Below are 25,909 nucleotides of genomic sequence, written 5' to 3'. Positions count from 1 at the left end.
GTGAATTCTAAGTTTTTTTTTTTTTTTATCACGTTGGAAATGTGAAAAAAAAATCTATTTTCATGTTTCATGATACCCTTCGTCATCTGTGTGGAGTTTGCATGTTCTCCCCGTGCAAAAAAAAAAGTTATAAAATTATGAAAAAAAAGTTAAAATATTCAGAAAATAAAATGTACAAAAAGCAATCAAAATATTTCTAAAAACAAAAAAAATAGCAAAAAAAGCTCAATTGTAGGCAGAAAATGTTTATACTAATCACGGATATGGCTGCACGGCGGTCGAGTGGTTAGCGCGCAGATCTCACAGCTAGGAGACCCGACTTCAATTCCACTCTCTTCCATCTCTGTGTGGAGTTTGCATGTTCGGTTTCCTCCCACATTCCAAAAAAAACATGCTAGGTTAATTAGCGACTCCAAATTGTCCATAGGTATGAATGTGAGTGTGAATGGTTGTTTGTCTATATGTGCCCTGTGATTGGCTGGGCCACCAGTCCAGGGTCACTTGCCCGAAGAGAGCTGTGATAGGCTCCAGAACAAGGATAAGCGGTAGAAAATGAATAAATGAATGAATGTTTCATGATTGCATTATGGGGAGTTGTTTGTAATTAATCTTAATAATCACAAAATAATAATAATAACAATGTTTGAAAACAGAAAAACACAATATTCTTATATTAAAAGCAATTCTCAACATGTTGGATTGCCATATTCGCGGGAGGTCGCGGGGGGTGCTGGAGCCTATCCCAGCTGTCTTCGGGCGTAAGGCGGGGTACACCCTGGACTGGTGGCCAGCCAATCACAGGGCACATATAGACAAACAACCATTCACACTCACATTCATACCTATGGACAATTTGGAGTCGCTAATTAACCTAGCATTTTTTTTTTGGAATGTGGGAGGAAACCGGAGTACCCGGAGAAAACCCACGCATGCACGGGGAGAACATGCAAACTCCACGCAGAGATGGCCGAGGGTGGAATTGAACCCTGGTCTCCTTCTACTATATAATATTTGACCAAAAATGAATCCACTATATTGTATTTTATATTGAGTATAATGTACACTGTATTTTTTTTTTTTATTATTCCACTGCTTTAGTGGCGTACGGAACACAGTTATAAGAGCAGTCAGTATTATAAAAGGTCATTCACTTTCCACTCACTCACACACGCACACGCACAATGGAGGTGGGCAGTTGATGGCCGCTGGGGGCCCCTCGCCTGTTGGGCTCCTTGTTCAGAGATGGGCGGGGACCTATTGGTGTGTTTAAAAAAAAAAAATCCTCTAAAGTCCTGCTGTGATGTGCTTGTGCTGCAGGAGCACACGCTGCACGGCGCAAACGCATTCCCACTTGGACACCCAATCCTACTCCACTTGTGTGTGGAACTTCTCTTAAAAGACGTTTTTTTCCTCTCTCTGCAAGATTGTGGACTAAAATCTTTTTTTTTTTTTTCTCCGGTTTTCTCCTCCTCCTCCTCCTCCTCTGGTTTCCTGTTACAAAGCCTTGGGAGGGAGTTGCGCTCAGCCAGTTTCTCCGTGCGTGGAGAAACTAAATGACAGGATCGTAAGCTTTTCTGCACAATTTTATAACATTTGGAGGCAAAAGAGAAAAGAAGCGACGTTGACGGCGATGTGGATTGATTTATAACTTCCAAAAAATCGTTGATTAACGGAGACGAAAGGGAGGAAGGATATTGGATCCACCGGCGGAGGAAAGCGCACAGCATCGGAGTCATAATAATCCCAATAATAATCATCATCATAAGGTAAGTTTGTTTGCGTTTTTTTTTGTCTTTATTGTGATTTTCAATGGATGGATTCAAAGTAGACGAAGAGTCCAAGTCTCCCGGTCAACTGTTGCCATGAAAACCCCCTTCCTGGGACGTTGTCGGCATCGTTTTTGTGTTTAAAAAAAAAATAATGCTCTTTTTCTGGGTTGCATTGTGGTGCAACTTTATCCCCATTCATAGCGCAATGTAAACAAAGCGCACTGCGGTCAGGAGCGGTTGGAAAGGAATCAAGTAAAGGAGGTGCATCACTTAGAAAAACACACACACACACACACACACACACACAATCCTGGAACCTTGACATCTTACTAGAACATTTACAGTCCATAGTAATCATGAGAACTTCAAATTAATGGGAACTTTTAAGATGCTTTCATTGCTTTGTGCTTATGTTTGATATCAGCAATATTGTGAAAATGCACTGTGTTAAATAACATACAGCATGGGTGTCCAAAGTGATGAAAAATGATGCAAAAATTAATTCACTATAAATGACATGCCTGTCTGTCACCCAAAAAGTCATTACCTGGATTTAATTAACACCAATATCAACAATAAAGCAATATTCATTACAAATTTTGCAAACAAGAAGCCTGAAAATATTTTTTGCAATATTTTTGCGAAAAAAATGAACAAAATTTCTCTGAAAATAGATTTTTTTTTGCAGAAAACTAATTTCAAAATCTCTAAGTCTGTTATAATTTACAAATATGTGACAATAATGTACAGAATACACGTATCACTGTTAGAAAGCTCACAGTTTTTACATTTTTATGTTTTTATGTTTTACTGATAATGTTCTTTCATCATTTTTTTCACACTGGCAGTCATTGAATGCACCACAGTTGTGTGCTGAGAGACAAAAGTTTCTTTAGCGACGGAAGCACTCGCTTCATCACAACACTAACTTTTATTGTAAATGTTGAACTGAAATCGAGGGACAAGGTCAACGTCAAGCTAGCAGGAGGGTTTAGAGAGAGAGAAGGGAAGGCTCATCACAACACTAACTTTTATTGTAAATGTTGAACTGAAATTGAGGGACAAGGTCAACGTCAAGCTAGCAGAAGGGTTCAGAGAGAGAGAAGTGAAAGCTCATCACAACACTAACTTTTATTGTAAATGTTGAACTGAAATCGAGGGACAAGGTCAACGTCAAGCTAGCAGGAGGGTTTAGAGAGAGAGAAGGGAAGGCTCATCACAACACTAGCTTTTATTGTAAATGTTGAACTGAAATCGAAGGACAAGGTCAACGTCAAGGTAGCAAAAGGGTTTAGAGAGAGAGAAGGGAAGGCTCATCACAACACTAACTTTTATTGCAAATGTTGAACTGAAATCAAAGCACAAGGTCAACGTCAAGCTAGCAGGAGGGTTTAGAGAGAGAGAGAAGGGAAGGCTCATCACGACACTAACTTTTATTGTAAATGTTGAACTGAAATCGAAGGACAAGGTCAACGTCAAGGTAGCAAAAGGGTTTAGAGAGAGAGAAGGGAAGGCTCATCACAACACTAGCTTTTATTGTAAATGTTGAACTGAAATCGAAGCACAAGTTCAACGTCAAGCTAGCAGGAGGGTTCAGAGAGAGAGAAGGGAAGGCTCATCACAACACTAACTTTTATTGTAAATGTTGAACTGAAATCAAAGGACAAGGTCAACGTCAAGCTAGCAGGAGGGTTTAGAGAGAGAGAAGGGAAGGCTCATCACTACATAAACTTTTATTGTAAATGTTGAACTGAAATCAAAGCACAAGGTCAACGTCAAGCTAGCAGGAGGGTTTAGAGAGAGAGAAGGGAAGGCTCATCACAACACTAACTTTTATTGTAAATGTTGAACTGAAATCGAAGAAATAGACGTGATTTTTTTTTTTTAAATAGACATTGTAATGGGCATATCCATTACTTAGGGCATATCCGACATTAGATTTTTTAATCTTTGATGCATAAACTGTATTTTTTTATCATCAAAAACTGTCATATGTCATGTAATGTAGCCTAAATCAGCATTTGCTACACTTATAATTGAGCGACCTGTTTTCCTCTTATGGTGTTTTGCCTTAACGAGCAAAGTATTAGCTTCAGTTGACTGATTGTTGTAATTATTGAGACGGGGGTGGGCATCCACATGTGAACGGTAATGTTGTTTTTTTTTTTTTTTAAAGGGGGGGGGGTAGTAATTGAGGAAAAGTGGGGGGGGGGGTCCTTTTTTTTCCTTTTACAAGCTGAATGGTGCCAGTGCCAGTTAGCGAACAGACAACACAGGAGGGGTGGAATGGGTTTTTTGTGGGAGGCGTTAGTACTCATGGGAAGGACTACAAACTACTACTTCCTGTTTATTTCTTGTTATGTTTTTTGTGTTACTGAATGCAAGCAAGTGTACGGTCGCATCCCGGTGTTCGCTCAAAATAGAAATTGACATTTTGGATTGGGAAGAGCAGAGGATAATCCCATCTACAATTCTGTTTGCTTACCTTGTAATTTGTCACAAGACCCTTACATATAATCCTTGTATATGACTACACACAGTAGATTATGTTAGATTGAGGTGGGTCAAAGGAGGATTTTACCAAGTGGGAATCAGTTTGGAAGGGAAGCCTTAATAAAAAATCTGTTTCAAAGCACACACACACACACACACACACATTGCAGCCCTCTGACCCCAGATGTTAATGCCTCCATTGAGAGCGCCGTAGGACTCCTGCAGATCTGATATCTTCATTGTCGGACACACAATGGACTCCACATCCTGACAGCCTGGCCTCCTTCCCATCTTCCCTCACGCACACTTCACATGTTCCTCTCTCCCTCTCCATTTTTGGAAACAACCATTTAGAAAATTCCCATTAAATAATACAGGTAATAATCGGGTGACACGGTGGTCTAGTGGTTAGCACGCAGACCTCACAGCTAATTAACCAGGGTTCAATTCCATCCTCGGCCATCTCTGTGTGGAGTGTGCGTTTTCCTCCCACATTCCCAAAAACATGCTAGGTTAATTAGCGACTCCAAATTGTCCATAGGTATGAATGTGAGTGTGAATGGTTGTTTGTCTATATGTGCCCTGTGATTGGCTGGCCACCAGTCCAGGGTGTACCCCGCCTCTCGTCCAAAAGACAGCTGGTATAGGCTCCAGCACCCCCCGCGACCCTCGTGAGGAAAAGCGGTAGAAAATGAATAATAATAATAATAATAATGCAGTTTTTTGTTAAGAGTCAATGTTTTTTTTTCCATGTTTATGAAATTGCTGGAACAACATTCTTTGCCCCCCATGGCAAGAAAGATGTCGCACTCCAAAAATGCACCAAGACTGAGTCAGCGACGCTTGTTGTGCTTTGTTTGGGTGCTCGATTCTTTAGAATGATACAGTAAATACAAATTGACTTGTTTTTTTATGTGCAATGTGGGAGAATAACTGAGATGACGTACTAAAAACAGGGTTGCAAAAATCGAATTATACAAAAAACGAGGTTCCACTTGTTATGTGCAATGTTGTACGATAACCAAGACAGTAGCCACGTTTTTCGTTTTTCTCTTTCCGAATGACCTTTCCGAAAGCAATGGTATACATGGAAAGGAATATTCCAATGGCGTGTCTACATGCGCCGCTATAATCAACCAGAATAGTCAATGGGGCATGCGCAGTAAAGCGTAAACACCAACATCACGTGATACCGACTTCCTGGAGTTTTTCTTTCACTTGTTGGAATAACTCCGTATTGCCAGTTTTTCCTTCGTCCAGTCTTGGAATTTAGTTTGAATCAAAAACAAACTTTCCTTAGCAGTCCAGTGCCGATTGCTCGCCTCCATTTTTTTTAAATCGAAGAACGTCTGGAGTTGCGTGTTACGTCATATGTCAGCATTCGCTGAAAGAACGCACCCGGGAACAGGAAAAGATAAAGTTCAATCTTGCTAATATTTTATAATTAAGCTCGGCACATGTTTTTATATAGATATGTATTTTCTTTTTGAATAAAAGTGGACTTGTGAATGGCGTATAGAAGGGTTTAGATTCTGTTCCACAGATGGCGCTAATGCACACCAAAGCTGCTTGCCAACCGCCAATAAACAACAGAAGAAGAAGAAGAACGCAGTCTGACAACTTTCCGTTTTGAGCGGGTACAAGGTACCTCAATCGGATTGGGGAAAGGAATATTCCACCCCTGGGAATCCCATTATATATTCATTCGGATTGGCACTTTTCTTTCGGAATGAGGTGTATACAAAGGCTACATTTTTTCTGTTTGAGCAAATAACACAAATGGAATTGGAATATTTGGGTTCATGTAAACGTGGGTGGCTAGTGCTAGAAAATTTTAGTTGAAAACCAAATCATGCAGAAATTCCAAAAAATAACAACTATGGAATGCTCATGTTCCCCATAGTTGAACAAAAAATATATAATATTGAAGTGTCCCTAATCAGTTACTCGTGTGTGTTCCTGCATGTGCATCACCCAGCTGCTGTCCGCTTTTTATATTTTCCATGTACACAAATGTGACAGAAAGTGTGTGTTCTGACACCAAAGGGTCAACGTTGCATCCACGTCACCACCGTGCCAGATGTCTCCCGCCTGCTCTATGTTTAATTGTCATCAGTGTGTCACATGCATCATGTCAACGCAACAGATACCGGGGGTCACATGGCGAGCCGCACAACTCACAGCCAACTCCCGTGATAATGGGATGATTCCGGATGATGTAACAGTAAAAAAAAAAAAAAAAAAAAGCTTCACATACAGGATCACACACATACACCATTCAGTCGGTGTTAATGCCTGATTTTGCTTTTTTTAGTCATCGGAATTTGTTAACGATAACGAATGTTCGACGCATCCTTTTGCTGAGCAACACAGCAGCTCCCTGCAGTCAAAACAACAGACTTGCGATGCTTCATCACGATTTGCTTCATCCTGTCTGCTTTTCTCCTTCCCTTTTTTTTTTTAAAACGCCTTTCAGAGGCAGATTATATTTTGTTTTAGTTGCTGTGTGTTTTTCCGTGCTTGCTGACAGTATTTCTGATGCTGCATCAACAGTATCGACGGAGTGTCTGCATGCGTTTGAGATTGAAGTTATGGTTCACATCAGGCCAGATGTAAGGTCTGGAGAGTGGAACAGATGGGTCGAGTGTGTGTGTGTGTGTGTGTGTGTGTGTGTGTGTGTCCGTGTGTGCGCTGGAGGGCAACAGCATGAGGTAAAGCAAGGCTTTACAGTCTGATGTTTAGAGATGGAGGAAGATAAGCGGTTTCTGTGTATGGTCATTGTGCTAACGGGCTTTGCGGAGGTGTATGGTGCCTGCATTATTCGGGTTCATTTATTAAGACGGTACATGCACTCGCTGAACAATTCCACTTTGCACAATCTTAATGTTTTCTTGTTGGCGGTACTTTCTCTTATAGTTTCCATTGTTATGTTTCGAGGACAACAACAACACACTTCCTCCGATAAGGATTATGGATTCCGAATACCGAATAAGAAGACATTTGTAGACGGTCCCTAAGCTCCTGTCTCGCTGCGGGCTTCTCGTAGAGATCAATGTAAGTCAGAAGACTCGTTTTGGTTCAAAACAATGGTTTACAGTTGTTTCTCCGTGTTGCCATGGTTACAAGAGGTATTGTTTATTATGTAACAACCATTAGTTTGGAAGTTATGGATGAAGTTTGAATCTGTGAATACGTTTCTAATATTCTACTGTGGTAGTTCATGTTAGTCGCTACAAGTCAACTTTTGTTATACAGTAGATAAAACACATCAAGCATCTGACACCTGTCACGATAATGGATATATCAAATATCAACATATATATCGATTTATTTGTTGTGACAGTGTTGTATTTAAGTACATGACGTAAAAGGATGGCTACCATCTAAAGTCATATCCATTATTTTACACAGCTTAAATAACGATACAGGCGATCTATAATATGTAGCCTCGGTGGGAGTACTTCCTGTTTCCCAGAGTGCTTTGAACTGAAATCGTACATAGACCGAGGAACTCTTGTAAGTTGCAAAAACAAGAAAAAAAGTAATTATAGGTTATTATAGGTTACTGGGCCTGATACCAGACAAACCATGTGATGATCTTATTATCACATACTATTTAATCATGAGCTTATTATCACGTACTATTTAATATTTGCTATTATACTAATATTTACTATACTATTTACTATTTAACCGCTGTTTCACAGGCACGATACCAGTAGACAGTTACGGGGGGCTGATGCTGGACATGGTTAAAGTCTATATTTTATCAGTATCACTGCCCTGGGCTTTGACACGGTATCATTTCGGCCTTTTCCCGTATCATTCATGGGCGGTTTCTAGGGTACAGGGCCAATTAATACTGTAGTATGTGATAATATCAGCAATCGGGATTTGAGTCAACATTTCATTGGTGCAAAGTACAGTAAACCTCGGATATATCGGACTCGGATATATCGGAAAGTCGCTCACAACAGACAGATAAAAAAGAACCAATTTTTCTGTAATGCATTTCCAATAAAAATTCATTGCATATATCAGATTTTTTATATGAATCCCACCCTCGGCCTCCCCCCTCTGTCTTTCTTGAAGCAATAAAAAGAAGTTTTGGTAGTGTTTTAAATCATCAAAGATGTGCCGAGGTTCATATTGGGAGTGACCGGGATGGATAGGATCAGGGACAGAGTACATCAGAGGGACATTAAATGTTAGACGCCTTGGAGATAAAGTCAGAGAGGCCAGACTGAGATGGTTGGGACATATCCAGAGGAGAGATAGCGAATACAGTAAACCTTGGATATATCGGACTCGGATATATCGGAAATTCGCTCACAACGGACAGATAAAAAAGAACCAATTTTTCTGTAATGCATTTCCAATAAAAATTCATTGCATATATCGGATTTTTTATAACGGATTTCGCCTATTTCGGACAAAATCTCCAGTCCCGTTCCAATGCATTTCCATAAAATTTCCCTCACATATATCGGATGGCCGCATCGTGGCGCTCCGATTCGTCATATAACGGATTTTGCTTATATCGGACAAAACCAGTGGGAACAATTGAATCCGATATATCCGAGGTTTACTGTATGTGATAATATCAGAGATCGGGATTTGAGTCAACATTTCACTGGTGCAAAGTTATATCATCTTAGCTATATCATATTTTTTCCAGAAAATGATGTAATAAAGATACAATAAAAAGGATGACACAGATACAATAAAAAAGCTGAATCACTCTGCCTCATACTGCACAACCTCTCGTCAGCTCCGAGCACGCCCGTTGAGACATTTCTGTCAGGTCGCTGGATGGATCCAGAGGGGTTTTTGGCAGGGGTTGCAATTGCAGTTGTTCCGAGACAAGAAGCTTTTTGCTCCTCTTGCAACTTACCCTTCCCTTTTGATCTCTTTTTCTCTTTCTTCTGCTCCGGTTCTTACTAATGGCAACATATTCCTCTTAGTCACTTGTTTGAGCTCACTTCAGGTAAGGGGTCATTTCTGCAGTGCCAGAGAGTAAGCTCTTAGCACTTACAGAGCTCCAATTTAATTGATCAGACAAGTGCGTGTTCAGCGTATTTGGAGTGAAAAAAAGTGCCGCTGGAGCGAAGCTCAGTAATCCTTACGGTGACTCTTTAATTGCACGGCTCGTGCTTGAAACGTCCCAGAAGATGCTAATCAATTCATTCATTCATTCATTTTCTACCGCTTTTTCCTCACGAGGGTCGCGGGGGGTGCTGGAGCCTATCCCAGCTGTCTTCAGGCGAGAGGCGGGGTACACCCTGGACTGGTCGCCAGCCAATCACAGGGCACATATAGACAAACAACCATTCACACTCACATTCATACCTATGGACAATTTGGAGTGGCCAATTAACCTAGCATGTTTTTGGAATGTGGGAGGAAACTGGAGTACCCGGAGAAAACCCACGCATGCACGGGGAGAACATGCAAACTCCACACAGAGATGGCCGAGGGTGGAATTGAACCCTGGTCTCCTGGCTGTGAGGTCTGCGCGCTAACCACTAGACCGCCGTGCCGCCCTATGGACAATTTGGAGTCGCTAATTAACCTAGCATGTTTTTGGAAATGTGGGAGGAAACCGGAGTACCCGGAGAAAACCCACGCATGCACGGGGAGAACATGCAAACTGGCCGAGATGGCCGAGGGTGGAATTGAACCCTGGTCTCCTAGCTGTGAGGTCTGCGCGCCTTAACCAGTAGACCGCCGTGCCGCCCCTAATCAATTCAGTTCAATTAAACATCTTCTTTGTCATTTCATAGTATAGAATATGTGGCTATAATAAAGTTTTTTATGTGTGATGCAGCCAATAAATAAATAAATACGCCTTAAGGGGGGAGGGGGGGGGGGGGGGGGGCGGGGGCTGCTTTCCAGGAAAATCAGACGGGTGCAAATGCAATATGGTGCACACTCATGTTCCTCCAGGCAAATAAGACGAGCAAGTACACTTGCATGAACCAAATATTTTTCAAACAATTTGTACATTTTAGGGGATAAATTTCCTCTGAGCTGTCAGGTTGCATAATTAAAAAAAAATAAATGGCTACAATAGTCCAGTCTTAGTCCTATTGTCTCAATGTTGGTAAGACACAGCTGGATGGTGATGTGGACCTCCAGAAAAAAAGACAAGATGCTGTGAGTGGCTGCACCTCACTCTTTGCATAATTTATGAATGTTTGGATGGTGGTGGAGGAAAAAAAGTCGGACCCTTGTGTTTCTTACCAGATGACCACAGATTTTGGCCATTTATACCCAGACCTGTTATCCCTCTGTCTTTCTTGAAGCAATAAAAAAATCAATTCATTTGTTTTGATAAACGTTTTTACAATGAAAGCAATGCTCACCAGTCTAATTCATGGCAGCAACTGAAAAAGAAATGAAAAACAATGGCATTATAAAGAAACAAATTATATTATATATTATATACATTATATGTACTTTTCAAAAATAAAAACACTTTTTTGTTTTCTTTACTTTATTTGCCTTTTATTTAACCTACAAATCTGTCAGATCGTTTTGCCTGACCCTGTATATAAGGAAGTCCGCCCCTGTGTGATGTCACAAAGGGCCAGTTTTACTACGCTTACGCTTTTTGAGCCTTCCCAAACTTTGTTTAGGGCTCACTTCCAAATGCGCAAACCCTAATCGTTTAACACGAGAATAGAACATTCTAACTACTTTTATGGGGCTGCATGGTGGTTGAGTGGTTAGCGCGCAGACCTCACGGCTTGGAGACCAGGGTTCAATCCCCTCCTCGGCCTCCCACCTCTGTTTTTCTTGAAGCAATAAAAAGAAGTTTTGGTAGTGTTTTTAAATCATCAAAGATGTGCTGAGGTTCATATTGGGAGTGACCGGGATAGATAGGATCAGGGACAGAGTACATCAGAGGGACATTGAATGTTAGACGCCTTGGAGATAAAGTCAGAGAGGTCAGACTGAGATGGTTGGGACATATCCAGAGGAGAGATAGCGAATACAGTAAACCTCGGATATATCGGAAATTCGCTCACAACGGACAGATAAAAAAGAACCGATTTTTCTGTAATGCATTTCCATTAAAAATTCATTGCATATATCGGATTTTTTTATAACGGATTTCGCCTATTTCGGACAAAATCTCCAGTCCCGTTCCAATGCATTTCCATTAAATTTCCCTCGCATATATCGGATGGCCGCATCGTGGCGCTCCGATTCGCCGAATCGTGACAGGCCGCTATACGGCGTCATTTGCAGCGTTGCCTGCGCGTCCAGGTACATTGGAAACATAGTCAAGGAAGTGCCTTTTTATAACGGATAAAATCCGATTTACGCATATACCGGATATAAATCCGATATATGCGTAAAACGGACATTTTCCGGTATACGCATATAACGGATTTCGCTTATATCGGACAAAACCAGTGGGAACAATTGAATCCGATATATCTGAGGTTTACTGTATATTGGTGGAAGGATGCTGTGTTTAGAGCGGAGGTTTATGGATGTAGTGAAGGAGGACATGAGGGTAGTTGGTGTGAATGAGACGGATGCAGAAGACAGGGTTGATTTCCTGTGGCGACCCCTGAAAGGAAAACCCCAAAGAGAAAGAAGAACAAAATACGTCAAAATATCAAAACTATTACATGAAATATGTGTTCATGTTTAACATAAGGATTGTGAATGACGGGCACAATTTCCCCAAAAAGTGCACTTCCCCTTTAATGTGTACCAAGTGGGAAAAGGCTACGCTGCTGTACCAAACCAAAGGTTTTATCCTGCAAAATCTGAATACATGTATCATTATACTCTTATCCAAGGATGTAGATCATCTCTAAAGGTTAAATTCGCATTTTGCTCTCCAAGGGAAGAGCAGAAAGTGTGTGACCTTTTAAGATGTGAGTACCCATTAAGGTGCCAATTCATGTCTCTACCGAACGTTCACTAAAAGTGTGAAGCTATAAAAACTCAAGCCAGGATGTCATATCATCAGCTTTCGCATCGCCAAGTTGACACAGTGTGTTCATTGTCTTCAGGCAATGTACTCTTCACACACTGTCGGGTTTGAATCTATACGTCCTGTATATGCTTGGCTGTATGACTAAGGAGAGGCTGGGGGGCATAATTACAAGATCATTTACCAGGCGGAGTCTCTGAGTAGGCCGCCTGCTCTACATTTTCATTTGAAAACACACAGAAGGAACAAAATACATGATGCAATAGTACAACTCGGAAAGCGAATGCCTCAGAGTGATCCGACTTGCGTTGTTGCCCTCTTTTGTAAAATTGTTGCATTCGAGACGGGCACGGGAGTTGGAAATATCCCACTTTGAGGTTATGAGGTCCAACCACTAGCATTCCGACCAGATTTAAAAAAAATGGCTGACGATGCAAACCATAATTTTTGGCAGCATTGGTCATTTAACATGCACTACATTTCCGAGGCACTTCATGCACAGAGGAGATTAGCATATATTCAAATTTGCCGTGCAGATTCATTCATTCATTCATTTTCTACTGCTTTTTCCTCACGAGGGTCGCGGGGGTGCTGGAGCCTATCCCAGCTGTCTTTGTTCGAGAGGCCGGGTACACCCTGGACTGGTCGCCAGCCAATCACAGGGCACATATAGACAAACAACCATTCACACTCACATTCATACCTACGGACAATTTGGAGTCACTAATTAACCTAGCATGTTTTTGGAATGTGGGAGGAAACCGGAGTACCCGGAGAAAACCCACGCATGCACGGGGAGAACATGCAAACTCCACACAGAGATAGCGGAGGCTGGAATTGAACCCTGGTCTCCTAGCTGTGAGGTCTGCGCGCTAACCACTAGACCGCCGGGCCCCGTGCAGATTCAGTTTTTAATAAAAAAAAAAAATCAGAAAAACATTAAAGCGTACTTGTGCACTCCTATAAAGCAGCTGCACACAAAGCTTTATAGTGCTTCCAGGATCTTCACCTATTCAGCTGTATTTCTTTGGTTTTTCTTTGGTCAGATCATTTTGCCTGACCCTGTATATAAGGAAGTCCGCCCCTGTGTGATGTCACAAAAGGCCAGTTTTACTACGCTTTTTGAAACCGAGCGTTTTGAGCGCTCAGACCTCACAGCTAGGACCCCAGGGTTCAATCCCACCCTCGGCCATCTCTGTGTGGAGTTTGCATGTTCTCCCCGTGCATGCGTGGGTTTTCTCCGGGTTTCCTCCCACATTCCAAAAACATGCTAGGTTAATTAGCGACTCCAAATTGTCCATAGGTATGAATGTGAGTGCGAATGATTGTTTGTCTATATGTGCCCTGTGATTGGCTGGCGACCAGTCCAGGGTGTACCCCGCCTCTCACCCAAAGACAGCTGGGATAGGCTTGTGAGGAAAAAGCGGAATAAATGAATGAATGAATACACATTTAAGCATTTTTCCATGCATAGATGAAGTATTTTCAAGCACACAAATTGCTAAATGAACTAAAATACACATATAAGGCATTCTGAAGGCGCATTCAAAGCAGTAATATACACTAGGTGTCAGTAATGTTGCTGTAAAGTTTGGCGAGACAGACAAATAACAGAGTAGATTGCCAAAACAACAGGATTTTATTGCAGGTTTGAATTATTTTAGGTATGAATGTGAAGTGTGAATGGTTGTTTGTCTATATGTGGCCTGTGATTGGCTGGCAACCAGTCCAGGGTGTACCCCGCCTCTCGCCTGAAGACAGCTGGGATAGGCTCCAGCACCCCCGCGATCCTCGTGAGGATAAGCGGTAGAAAATGAATGAATGAATGAATGAACGACTTTTATAGGTCCCCTTTAATGTGAATGGACTTGACTACAGTAATATTGCTGTGCTTATGTTTACAATCTCTATTCAACAGTATCCATCCATGATCACTATTATGTCTTGTTATATTGCATTTGCATACAAATTTCCCCACTGAGGGACGAATAAAGGCATATCTTAATCTTAATCTTAATTTCCTGGGTCTATCCTGGATGTGATTGAAAATGTAAAGCCCAATTGCGGAGAGACGATAGAATGCTCAGCAAAAAATCTTGTACACGAGCCAACTGTGTTTCGGGGGCACTGTGTAAGGTATTTAATCTGTTTTCCGAGCCCAGTGACTCTACGTTGTTTTGTTTGCTCTGACTCAGCAGATGTTTTCACTGTATTGTTTTTTTTTTGGTAGCAGTGGCATGTAAAATTATTTCTTTATGCTTTATGTATTTTTGTGTACTTTTTGCATATTCAGCCCATGCATTGTTTCTTAGATAATAGATACAGATAAGTACAGGCTACTACAGAGGCTGAGATTGTGTGTGTGTGTGTATTCCTTGTGCTAAACAGAGCGTGGTATTTTGTTTTTATGACTGCCTTTTTGGCATTGTTCTGGTCCAACCGAGCTCACCCTCCCGACTACGGGACTGGCCGTTAGTGGGCAGGAAGTGGTGGCAGCGCGCTGGTTGAGCACACCCACATACTGTAATGCAGACTCGACTCAGCATAGAAGCCTCCTCCCATGCTATCGCCTCGTAAAGTTTGGAAAAAAGACAATAAAAGGTTGCCCTGTGGCTGGCAGGCTTGGTAAGCTGCAGCTTATCCAGGAAGGAGCTGCAGCCAGGCTAATGGCCTCTCTCCAGGGTTAGGCGCTGCACAGGGGCCCATGCGGGCTTATCAGCAGCAGGAGGGGCCCCCTCCGTGGCAGCTCTTTTTTGAGCTTCTAGTGTGTGGGCATAGCTTAGCTTCGGCAAGGTGAGAGAAATACTTTGTGTGGAGAAAGTTTGAAGACCACCTAAGCATACATTTACATGTGGTCTGCATGCTTTTTTTTCAAGCTTAATGTGACTCTCAATGATCTAAATCAGGGGTTTCAAACTCAATTTACCTGGGGGCCACTGGAGCTAGGGTCTGGGCAAGGCTGGGCCGCATCAGGTTTTCCAAAAAAAAAACAAAAACGCATTTATTAAAAACAGAAAAATATGCAAACATTTTCAGTGCTTTGGTTCCGATTTTCTACAATAAAAGCTCTGATAAAACATTCAACTGTTCTCAAATATCTTAATTTTTATTTTTCTGCACAAAATACGATGAAAAATAAACAAATCAAGAATAAAAAAAATCAGTCAATCAGTAATAAATAAATATAATAATAATAATAATAAAACGGCAAATAATAAAAACTTAAGAAACCACATATAGTTGGTGGGTAGACAAATTATTTTTTTCAGATTAAAATGGACAAAGCATTATTAGAGCCCTGTAGACATGACAAAACACGACTATAGTCACATTTATACTTTTTTTATTTACAACATATTGCGCAACTGCAGGGTCTTGAGACACATGCTAACTCGAAAACTAGAGAGCTAGCGACCTAAACGGTAGCCTCCAAGTTATTTCCTTTAAACTTAAATAGCCAAAAACTTACCACTTCCACACGGATAAGGAGGATAACTATTAACAGTTATTTAACCTTTAACATGAACATTAATCAAACGTAATAATTTTTTCTGGGTACATGATACCATACAGCATCCATATCAAACTTGCGCGGGCCGCACTAACATTAAACTTTCATATCAAAGCGGGGGCCTCAAACTAGTGTCCTAGGGCCACATTTGGCCCGCGGGCCACGTGTTTGAGACCCCTGATCTAAATGATCATTTCTACCTTTGAAGTCAATGTTAAGTCTTCTTACTGAAAAATCAATACCACCACACTGTTTTGACCGAGTTAAAAGGATTGTGGGAAGTGCATTTTCAATGTCGGCTCTTTTCATCATCCAAAAATCCGTTTTAGTGGTTATCTCTTGATGTAAAGCACTACAAGATTTTTAGAATGATATAGGAAGGTGAAGTACGATGCAAGCCTGACTAATTAAACCACCCCCCCATGGATCGCAATACAGTCGTCCCTTGACACTTTCCGCTTTGAATTTTAAAGCTTCATTCTATCACCGTTTTTCAAAAATGTATTCATAAATCATGTTTCATGGTTGAATATTATTAGTCAAAACATGCACATTTAAGCATTTTTCTATGCATAAATTAAGTATTTTCAAGCACACAAATTGCTAAATGAACTAAAATAAACATATAAGGTATTCTGAAGGCGCATTCAAAGCAGTAATTTAAACCAGTACTAGGTGTCAGTAAAGTTTGGTGAGACAGACAAATAACAGAGTAGATCGCCAAAACAACAGGATTTTATTGCAGGTTTGAATTATTTTACAACAAGCACAATAATCCCTACTAAAAACACAGATCACCAATGTCACTTCCTGTCTGCCACTCACTCAGCTACCCTAAGAAAACATTTATAGCAACACACACAAGCGTTTTTTTTTTTGTCTTAAATGGCTTATTTACTCTTATTGTGTGATTCTATTAGGTAATACAAGACTACAAGCGTGTTATTTCACTTCTAAAGGACAATAATCATCTTACAAACCACATTGAGAACGTTGTCTATGATCTAAGTACAAAGAAATATTCCATTCATAAATCAGGAACCCTCTTCATGGAAATTCACTTATCACAGTTGGGTCTGGAACTAATTAAGTGTAATCAAGAGAGGGATTACTGTCATTGCCTCTGTGCCGTTACAAAGATTTATTATACATTTTTGTTTTTGCTTCAGAAAAATAGTACTAAACAAGCTGCATTTGTTGATGGTGCAACATCCTCCCCCATTGTGATGTCGTTACTTATTATCCACAATTCCATTCTATTCTATAGATTTAATGAAGAAAGCAATGCCCTGCAGTGTCTTCCACTCTGAAAGGGGCGTTGCAAAGGAGGGAGAAAATCATCAAGTGGAACTTTGATTATGTATTTAAAGGTTCCTTTAAAGATTGACTTGTCTTCAGCGTTCCGTTTATCCCGCGATTATGTGTAAATGTTCTCAAATCACGTTGCTCACAAAAGCCTTGAACAAAACCGGTTTGCTCCTGTTTATACAATGCACCTCAATCGAATTACCAAGGCTTTGAAATTGTACAAAATTTCAAACTGACTTTGAGACATAAGAAGCAATTCTTCAATTTAAAGCTTATTTAACCTATAGGTTAACCACTAGCTTACTTCCCAGCTCACCTTGAGTCCAGTGCTGGTGCCCCCCCCCCCCCCCCCCCCCCCCCCTTGGGTCCAGCTGTGTATCAGCAGCTGCACCTATAAAAATGCTAGTGTTGAAGTGGTAATCTGGTTTGTGTGCAAAGGAGAGTGGGGGATGGGGGGGGGGGGGGTCGGCTGGAAGACAGACTTTGTCTTTGGGCCCTTATTTCACAACAGACTCACCTTTGACCCCGGCCGGTTGCGGTCTCCTGCTGCTCTTTTCCAGTCCACCGCTCTCAGCAAGATGAGGGACTGTCTGAGGAGACAGATAGAGGGAGGAAAAATAAACAAAGCTACACAAGATGCTCAGTGGGGATGAAGCCACGCTGATGACAGTGTGGCGATAAAAGTGAAGGAAGACAGAGATTGGGGGGGGGCAATATGCAGGCTGCTTGGGTTGGGACAAGTTGCCAGGTTTGTTCCAGTCCTAGAGACAGTCAGCATGCCCAGACAGATGCTCTGACAAACCAAGATAAGAGACAACCAGGACTCAACTATTACCACATCGACTATCAACATCGCTATCATTTTTTTCACACACACTCATCATTCATGTCCCTGGAGTACCCAGCATACCTTGCTGCAGTGTTTGGAGTTGCTTTGCAAGCCGTTCATTATAATGGGATTGGGAGCGGGAGTGAGAACATACAGAATCTAAATCAGGGGTCTCAAACACGCGGCCCGTGGGCCAAATGTGGCCCGCAGGACACTAGTTTGAGGCCCCCGCCTTGATATGAAAGTTTAATGTACCCAGAAATAATTATTACGTTTGATTAATGTTCATGTTAAATGTTAAATAACTGTTAATAGTTATCCTCCCTATCCGTGTGGAAGTGGTAAGTTTTGGGCTATTTAAGTTTAAAGGAAATAACGTGAAGGCTTCCGTTTAGGTCGCTAGCGCTCTAGTTTGCGAGTTAGCATGTGTCTCAAGACCCTGCAGTTGCGCAATATGTTGTAAATAAAAAGAGTATAAATGTGACTATAGTCATGTTTTGTCATGTCTACAGGGCTCTAATAATGCTTTGTTAATTTGTTAATAACTCAGATACAGAAAATCACAGCTAAAGCGAGATATGATAGCATCCATAAAATGCCTATTTTTGACACTCTAAACCAGGGGTCTCAAAAACGCGGCCCGCGGGCCAAATTTGGCCCGCAGGACACTAGTTTGAGGCCCCCGCCTTGATATGAAAATTTAATGTTAGTGCGGCCCCGCGCAAGTTTGATATGGATGCTGTATGGTATCATGTACCCAGAAAAAATTATTACGTTTGATTAATGTTCATGTTAAAGGTTAAATAACTGTTAATAGTTATCCTCCCTATCCGTGTGGAAGTGGTAAGTTTTTGTTTTTTTAAGTTTAAAGGAAATAACTTGGAGGCTACCGTTTAGGTCGCTAGCGCTGTAGTTTGTGAGTTAGCATGTGTCTCAAGACCCTGCAGTTGCGCAATATGTTGTAAATAAAAAGAGTATAAATGTGACTATAGTCGTGTTTTGTCATGTCTACAGGGCTCTAATAATGCTTTGTTCATTTTAATCTGAAAAAAATAATTTGTCTACCCACCAACTATATGTGGTTTCTTAAGTTTTTATTATTTGCTGTTTTATTATTATTATATTTATTTATTACTGATTGATCGATTTTCTTTATTCTTGATTTGTTTATTTATTTTTCATCTTATTTTGTGTAGAAAAATAAAAATTAAGATATTTGAGAACAGTGGAATGTTTTATCAGAGCTTTTATTGTAGAAAATCGGAACCAAAGCACTGAAAAAGTTTGTATATTTTTCTGTTTTTAATAAATGCGTTTGTTTTTTTTTTTAAAACCTGATGCGGCCCAGCCTTGCCCAGACCCTAGCTCCAGTGGCCCCCAGGTAAATTGAGTTTGAGACCCCTGATCTAAATGAATAAAATCAAATCCATCTGTGCCGGTTCAAAAACAATTTTTACAAAACAATAGACCAACAGCATAATATAACAATAAAACACTGAAACGTCAATATTAATAACTAAAAGCTTTCTCTTTAAATATGTATCAGCCTTTAAGATGGCAATTCGTGTTTAAATGACTTTTGTTGTGTAGGTTTTTAACATAAAGTGTCCACTTGTTTAGAGTCCAATACGTCCATGTGTGGCATGTTGAGAGGCGAGATAGAGATGGGAGGGGCTCTTTCTTTTGTTGGCGTCTCACTCTATCTCTTATGGAAGGCTATGGAACACCAATAACAGCTAGTGCTAAATAAAAAAAAAAACAATTAAAATGAAATTTAATGAACTTAGCATTCTTGGGTAGCGGGTACTGTAAGTGGAAAAAATACTAGAAGTATGTTTATTTTTGAATGCAGCTCTTTTTTTTTTAGCTGTGAATACCCATTCTCCACACATGGAGCACACTTCCATGACCGTCCTTCAAAATAAGACCCCATGTCTGTGTACAGTTGGAAGTGCATGGGTGACTACATCTTCCTTATCACAAGTACGGGCATTGCGATTTTGTAGGAATGTGTGCGGACGCTGACATCCTATTAGAAAATTTGAGACAAATGTATTTCATTTTATATCTTATGGTTTGGAAACTCAGCTGAATTTAAACTTTATATCATTTTTATATCATATCATGATACTGCACATCCCGAAATTATTGTGATATATCCTCATGGCCATATAACCCAACTCTTACTTTTTTCATTCTAACAACATTTTAATATATTTCTCTAGTGCCTGCATTGAATCTTTCCCATTTTCCAGCTCATAAAAGATGATATGTCAGGAAAAATACAGCATCCCAGCATGAAGCCATACTCCATCATTGCACCCATCCTTGCACTATATCACACATTCACGAACACACACTCTATATTATCTTCCCAAACACATGTGTTACATCTGGAACAGTTTACCATGCCATGTTTTTGTACTTATTAGGTAAAGTCTGTATTTAAGGTCGAAAGAAAGGCACTCTCTTCCTTATGATTTTTAGCCCTGAGGTCAGGCCAGCTGCAGAAAATGCACAACTACACACATTCAAACACACACACACTTAGCCCCTTTTGTCTGTCCGTGTCAAATAATCAATAGCACTCTTTAAAAAAAAAAAAAAAAAAAGGTCTGAAACTAATCGGAAGAGACAACGAGGAAGAGATGGGGATGAATCTCCATTAAACACACACAAAGCTTTGTGTCTTTTTCCATCTTGCTCACTGTCCACGCTTGCTCATTTCTCTCCTTTTTTCTATAGATAGAAATTACTTATATTCAGAGGAAGCAGAATCTTATCAAATTGAATCAAGTGAGTTAAATCTCTTCCCTCTTTAAGAGTCATTGACCGTCGATTCTCCACCCTTCTCTCCCTTTATTCATCCCATCTTTTCATATTTCTGCTGCTGAACAGCTCTAATTGTGTACCGGGATTAAATTTCTTAAATTTGTCTTTCACTCCCTTGGGGAAAAGAAGCGTGCTTTTTAATTAATTGATTTAGAAATTCATTTAGCCGGGGTGAACGTGTGCGTATTATAGGACGTGTGGGTGGAGTGTACGCTCTTCACAATGCTTCCCCCCCGATGCTGTGATGGATAACACAGGAGTGGGGTTGGGTGTTCTGTGGATTCATGTACTAAATATGGGAAATAGTAATACAATTTAGTAATGCAGTGGAACCGCTAATGATTAAAAGGTGTCTACGTGGACCGACTCATAAAGTCCTGGTCCACCGTCTTCATATTGTGAAAAAAGTGTCCGCTTAAGTCAACGTCGACATGATTGGTTGACCGCTTTGGTCGACATTGTTTCTAAAACTACAATGAATCAATGTTGATTTAGCGTTTATCCATCCATTTTCTATACTGTGCTGGAGCCTATCCCAGTTGTCTTAAGGCGAGAGGCGGGGTACACCCTGGACTGGTGGCCAGCCAATCACAGGGCACATATAGACAAACAACCATTCACACTCACATTTATACCTATGGACAATTTGGAGTCGCTAATTAACCTAGCATGTTTTTGGAATGTGGGAGGAAACCGGAGTACCTAGAGATAGCTGAGGGTGGAATTGAACTCAGGTCTCCTAGAATACAGCATGTTATTATTCAAAATATGTAAATGTTCCATTTTTTTTTGGTCTAAAGGAAGCATTTTCAAGCATAAAAATGGTTAAATAAACAAAAATACAAACATCAGTAAAAAGATGCATTCAAAGATTTTTATGTAGTATTCTATACTAGTCTCTAGGTGTCAGTAATATTACTATAATGTTCCGTGAGACACACAAGCACCAAACTTCATCGGCCGAAATTTTTTTCTCACAACAGGAATAAAAAATTCCAAATAAGAACACGGGCGCCTGCACGGTGGACGAGTTGTTAGCGCGCAGGCCTCACAGCTAGGAGACCCGAGTTCAATTCCACCCTCGGCTATCTCTGTGTGGAGTTTGCATGTTCTCCCCGTGCATGCGTGGGTTTTCTCCGGGTACTCCGGTTTCCTCCCACATTCCAAAAACATGCTAGGTTAATTAGCGACTCCAAATTGTCCCAGTTGTCTTTAAGGTGAGAGGCGGGGTCCACCCTAGACTGGTCGCCAGCCAATCACAAGGCACATATAAACAAACAACCATTCACACTCACATTCAATTAATCAATTAATTAATCAAAACAATTAATTTTACTTTTTATAATTTTATTTAAGTGTTTTTTTAATAAAAATATAAAATGTTAATATTTTATAATGTTTTTGGTTCATATTGATTTGGTCCATCTTGGGCAGGGGTGTCCAAGGATGAAAGGGCCACTTTTATATTTTTATATAAATATGAATATAAATACGTGCAAATGGGGGAAAATTCATTCATTCATTCATTTTCTACCGCTTATCCTCACGAGGGTCGTGGGGGCATGCTGGAGCCTATCCCAGCTGTCTTCGGGCGAGAGGCGGGGTACACCCTAGACTGGTCGCCAGCCAATCACAGGGCACATATAAACAAACAACCATTCACACTCACATTCAATTAATCAAAAACAAAATTAATTTTACTTTTTTATAATTTTATTTAATTAAGTGTTTTTACATTCATTCATTCATTCATTCATTTTTTTACTGCTTTTTCCTCACGGGGGTAGCGGGGGTGCTGGAGCCTATCCCAGTTGTCTTCAGGCAAGAGGCAGGGTCCACCCTCGACTGGTCGCCAGCCAATCACAGGGCACATATAAACAAACAACCATTCACACTCACATTCAATTAATCAAAAACAAAATTAATTTTACTTTTTTATAATTTTATTTAATTAACTGTTTTTTTTTTTTAATAAAAATATAAAATGTTAATACTTTATAATGTTTTTGGTTCATATTGATTTGGTCCATCTTGGGCAGGGGTGTCCAAGGATGATATTTGATATTTGTATAAATATGAATATAAATATGTGCAAATGGAGGAAAATTATGTAAAAAAAAAAATCCTTTTGCGAATGGTGGTTTTGGTTATGGCGACAACCATCCAACCGACAGGTTTCCACCATAGATATTTTCTTTTCCCCCATAATCACACCAACCGTGGTTACCTTAAGTGGATTGTTAAATAGTGTGCATGCATGCTAAGTGTTTTGATGACCATGCTGACTCGTGTTCCTGTGGGCTCTTAGGTGTGTGTGCTCATGTGCGTAATTTGCCTTTTGCTTCTGCCGCATGGCGAGTCGCGTCCTTCTCCACCTGCTGTGTGCTGTGTTTTTGAACGCGTCATGTATTATGCAAAAACCAACATTGTCCTTTTGTAAAACCGCGTTCACAGCGGAGTACCGCATGAGGATTTTACACAACATGACGATTGCATTGGTCTTTGTTGGACAACTTGAGTACTCCGAAAGTGACTGCCATAGATCCCCGTTGTCTGCCATGCTGTTTCTGCGTCTCGGTTTTAATATTATGTATGCGTTTGCTTTGTGTCTGTGCATGCCTCTGCCTTTGTTTCACTGAGCCTGCAGGACTCTTTCTTTCTTTTGTGTCTGCAGTGGGAATGTGAATTAGCGTGTGCATCCTAATGTCTTTGTGTCTGAAGTGATGGATTTCTACCTGTGCACATCTAAGTCCTTCTTTGTGCCACTACCCTTGTGTGTGTGTGTGGCAAAAAAAAAACTTCAATAGGTCCATGCCCACACACAGACACACTAGACACTTACAGCGTAATAAAAGTAACTCACAGAGGTAAAAGATGGAATGTGTTATGTATGTGTGGTGTCGTGCATTGCAAGATCAACACATTCAGTGAAGCATTCTGACACGTTGACACAAACTGTGTTCACACATATTCCCGTCCTGTTTTATATGCTGCATCACAGCTCCCACACACAAACACAAACAGCTCACATAAGTATCAATTACATGTTATTACAGTTAAGATAATGATTTATGAATGTCATTTATGTTCGTTTAGCACATTGGGGATGCCTTTCTACTGTTCTTTCATACTACAACATAAAACGGTATGCATGTGACTGACTGACAACCAGTCTGGAGCAGTGTTGCCAGATGAAAAAATGACAAATTAGAATACCAGCTGCTTATAATTATGATATTTTGAGGAAAATTATCATACAGTATTTAGATGCTCAGGACTATTTGCTACAGTAAAACATTGCCACAGACCGTGTATAGTATCGCTTATACAGGAAGTATAAGCAGGAAATCTGCTTTATTTTTTTTACATTTTACACATTTTTAATTGGAAACCCTTGGCGCATGTCATGAATCATTTCATAATATATTCATAGTAGACTAATGCATCAAACTTAGCTGTTCTTACAGTGACAAGTGTCATTCCTCTACCACTAAAGTTCAGAGAGTATTAGTTCATCCAGTATTTGGATTTATCGCGTAGCATCAGGAACTAAATTTTCACATCTCCCCCTTTACGTTGATACTGACTGCCGGCAATCTAGCGACTTTTTATGGTGTTGAATGTGGACTCTGAACCTGTTTGAAATACACTGTGTTTATCAACAAGACAGCGAGCACGATCGTGCATCAGTCACTGACTGTGTTTTTTCCGTCTGCTTGCTAGAAGATGATATAAAGTCAGTTGGAAAACTGCTTGTAGTAATGAGCGTGATGCTTTTGAGAAAAATAGAGTCAACAATGCTGACAGATTATTTCCCCTTTTGCCAGGTTTGCATGAACCACACATGGTGACCCCTGCTAGGTTCCATCCACGCTCTGTAAAGGAGATTGCGTTTACCATTTCAACCTGTTTAAGTCAATAGGGGATTGTTCAGTGTTTATAATGAAACCAGGATATATATATACAGTAAACCTCGGATATATCGGACTCGGATATATCGGAATCGCTCACAACGGACAGATAAAAAAGAACCGATTTTTCTGTAATGCATTTCCAATAAAAATTCTTTGCATATATCGGATTTTTTATAACGGATTTCGCCTATTTCGGACAAAATCTCCAATGCATTTCCATTAAATTTCCCTCGCATATATCGGATGACCGCATCGTTATGCTAATCTTGTTGATGTCACTGGCTATTGTCTTTCTCCTGGCTCCAGATTTAGGACAAATATAAAAGTGAGTGACGTCAATAATACTAGCACAGCAGTGAATGAGATCTTAACCTCACTATTGGAAATAACGTAGGCCTGACGGGCGTAACAGGGCCTAGCTTAATTAACAATTTGTTATGCTCAGAGTCCAATAAAGTTAAATTCTCATTACCTTACGTCTCTTTTCATTGCCCAGTCCAGGTACATTGGAAACATAGTCAAGGAAGTGCCTTTTTATAATGGATAAAATCCGATTTACGCATATACCGGATATAAATCCGATATATGCGTAAAACGGACATTTTTCGGTATACGCATATAATGGATTTCGCTTATACCGGACAAAACCAGTGGGAACAATTGAATCCGATATATCTGAGGTTTACTGTATATTCATAGTAGACTAATGCATCAAACTTAGCTGTTCTCACAGTGAAAGTATCATTCCTCTACCACTAAAGTTCATAGAGTATTAGTTCATCCAGCATTTGGATTTATAAAAAAAAAACTCAAAACTCAAAAATTTTTTAACAACTGGCAAGACTAAAATGGGAAATCTCAATAATGGGCGAAGTGAATTGTGTATGGTGACTGCAGACCGTCATTGCACATTGCATTAAATGTATACACAATGCATACACTCTGCTACTTTTTCCTCTCACTGTCGTAACAAAACGTCCAACCCCCCACCACGTCCCAACCTTGAAAGCTTCAGTCTTTCCGGTGTGGAAACATAGCCGTTAAATTGAAAGTTTTTTCAAAGGCCTCTTAATTTTCCATGTAAAGTTGTTTTTCTTTGACCGTCTCAGTCTCTTCAATCTCTTAATTTGGATTTAATAAAAAACAAAATAATGACAGATGTCTTTTATTTGTATCAATTTGTATTTGCGAGCTGCCAGCATGTCTGTGTCGTTAGCCCACCACCAGTTTGGGTTGTGTGCTGATGTGGCTTCCATTAAGCAGACTGAAGACAATTTTCCATCTCGGAGTGACTGCTGA

The 25,909-nt window shown here is 40.3% G+C and overlaps 1 protein-coding gene across 1 annotated transcript in view; it reads left to right on the top strand.

Moving 5' to 3' along the window:
* The first annotated feature begins 1,273 nt into the window (after positions 1-1,273).
* sema4c (sema domain, immunoglobulin domain (Ig), transmembrane domain (TM) and short cytoplasmic domain, (semaphorin) 4C) overlaps positions 1,274-25,909 on the top strand; it is a 114,363-nt gene continuing 89,727 nt past the window's right edge. The window contains exon 1 of the mRNA XM_058070052.1: positions 1,274-1,766. The gene's annotated coding sequence lies outside the window, so the exon portion shown is untranslated. The remainder of the gene's footprint in view (positions 1,767-25,909) is intronic.

This window comes from Doryrhamphus excisus, chromosome 4 (assembly GCF_030265055.1).
Source record: "Doryrhamphus excisus isolate RoL2022-K1 chromosome 4, RoL_Dexc_1.0, whole genome shotgun sequence".
Classification (NCBI taxonomy): domain Eukaryota; kingdom Metazoa; phylum Chordata; class Actinopteri; order Syngnathiformes; family Syngnathidae; genus Doryrhamphus; species Doryrhamphus excisus.
Note: the sequence above shows the minus strand (reverse complement) of the source record. Positions and strands in the feature narration are given on the sequence as shown.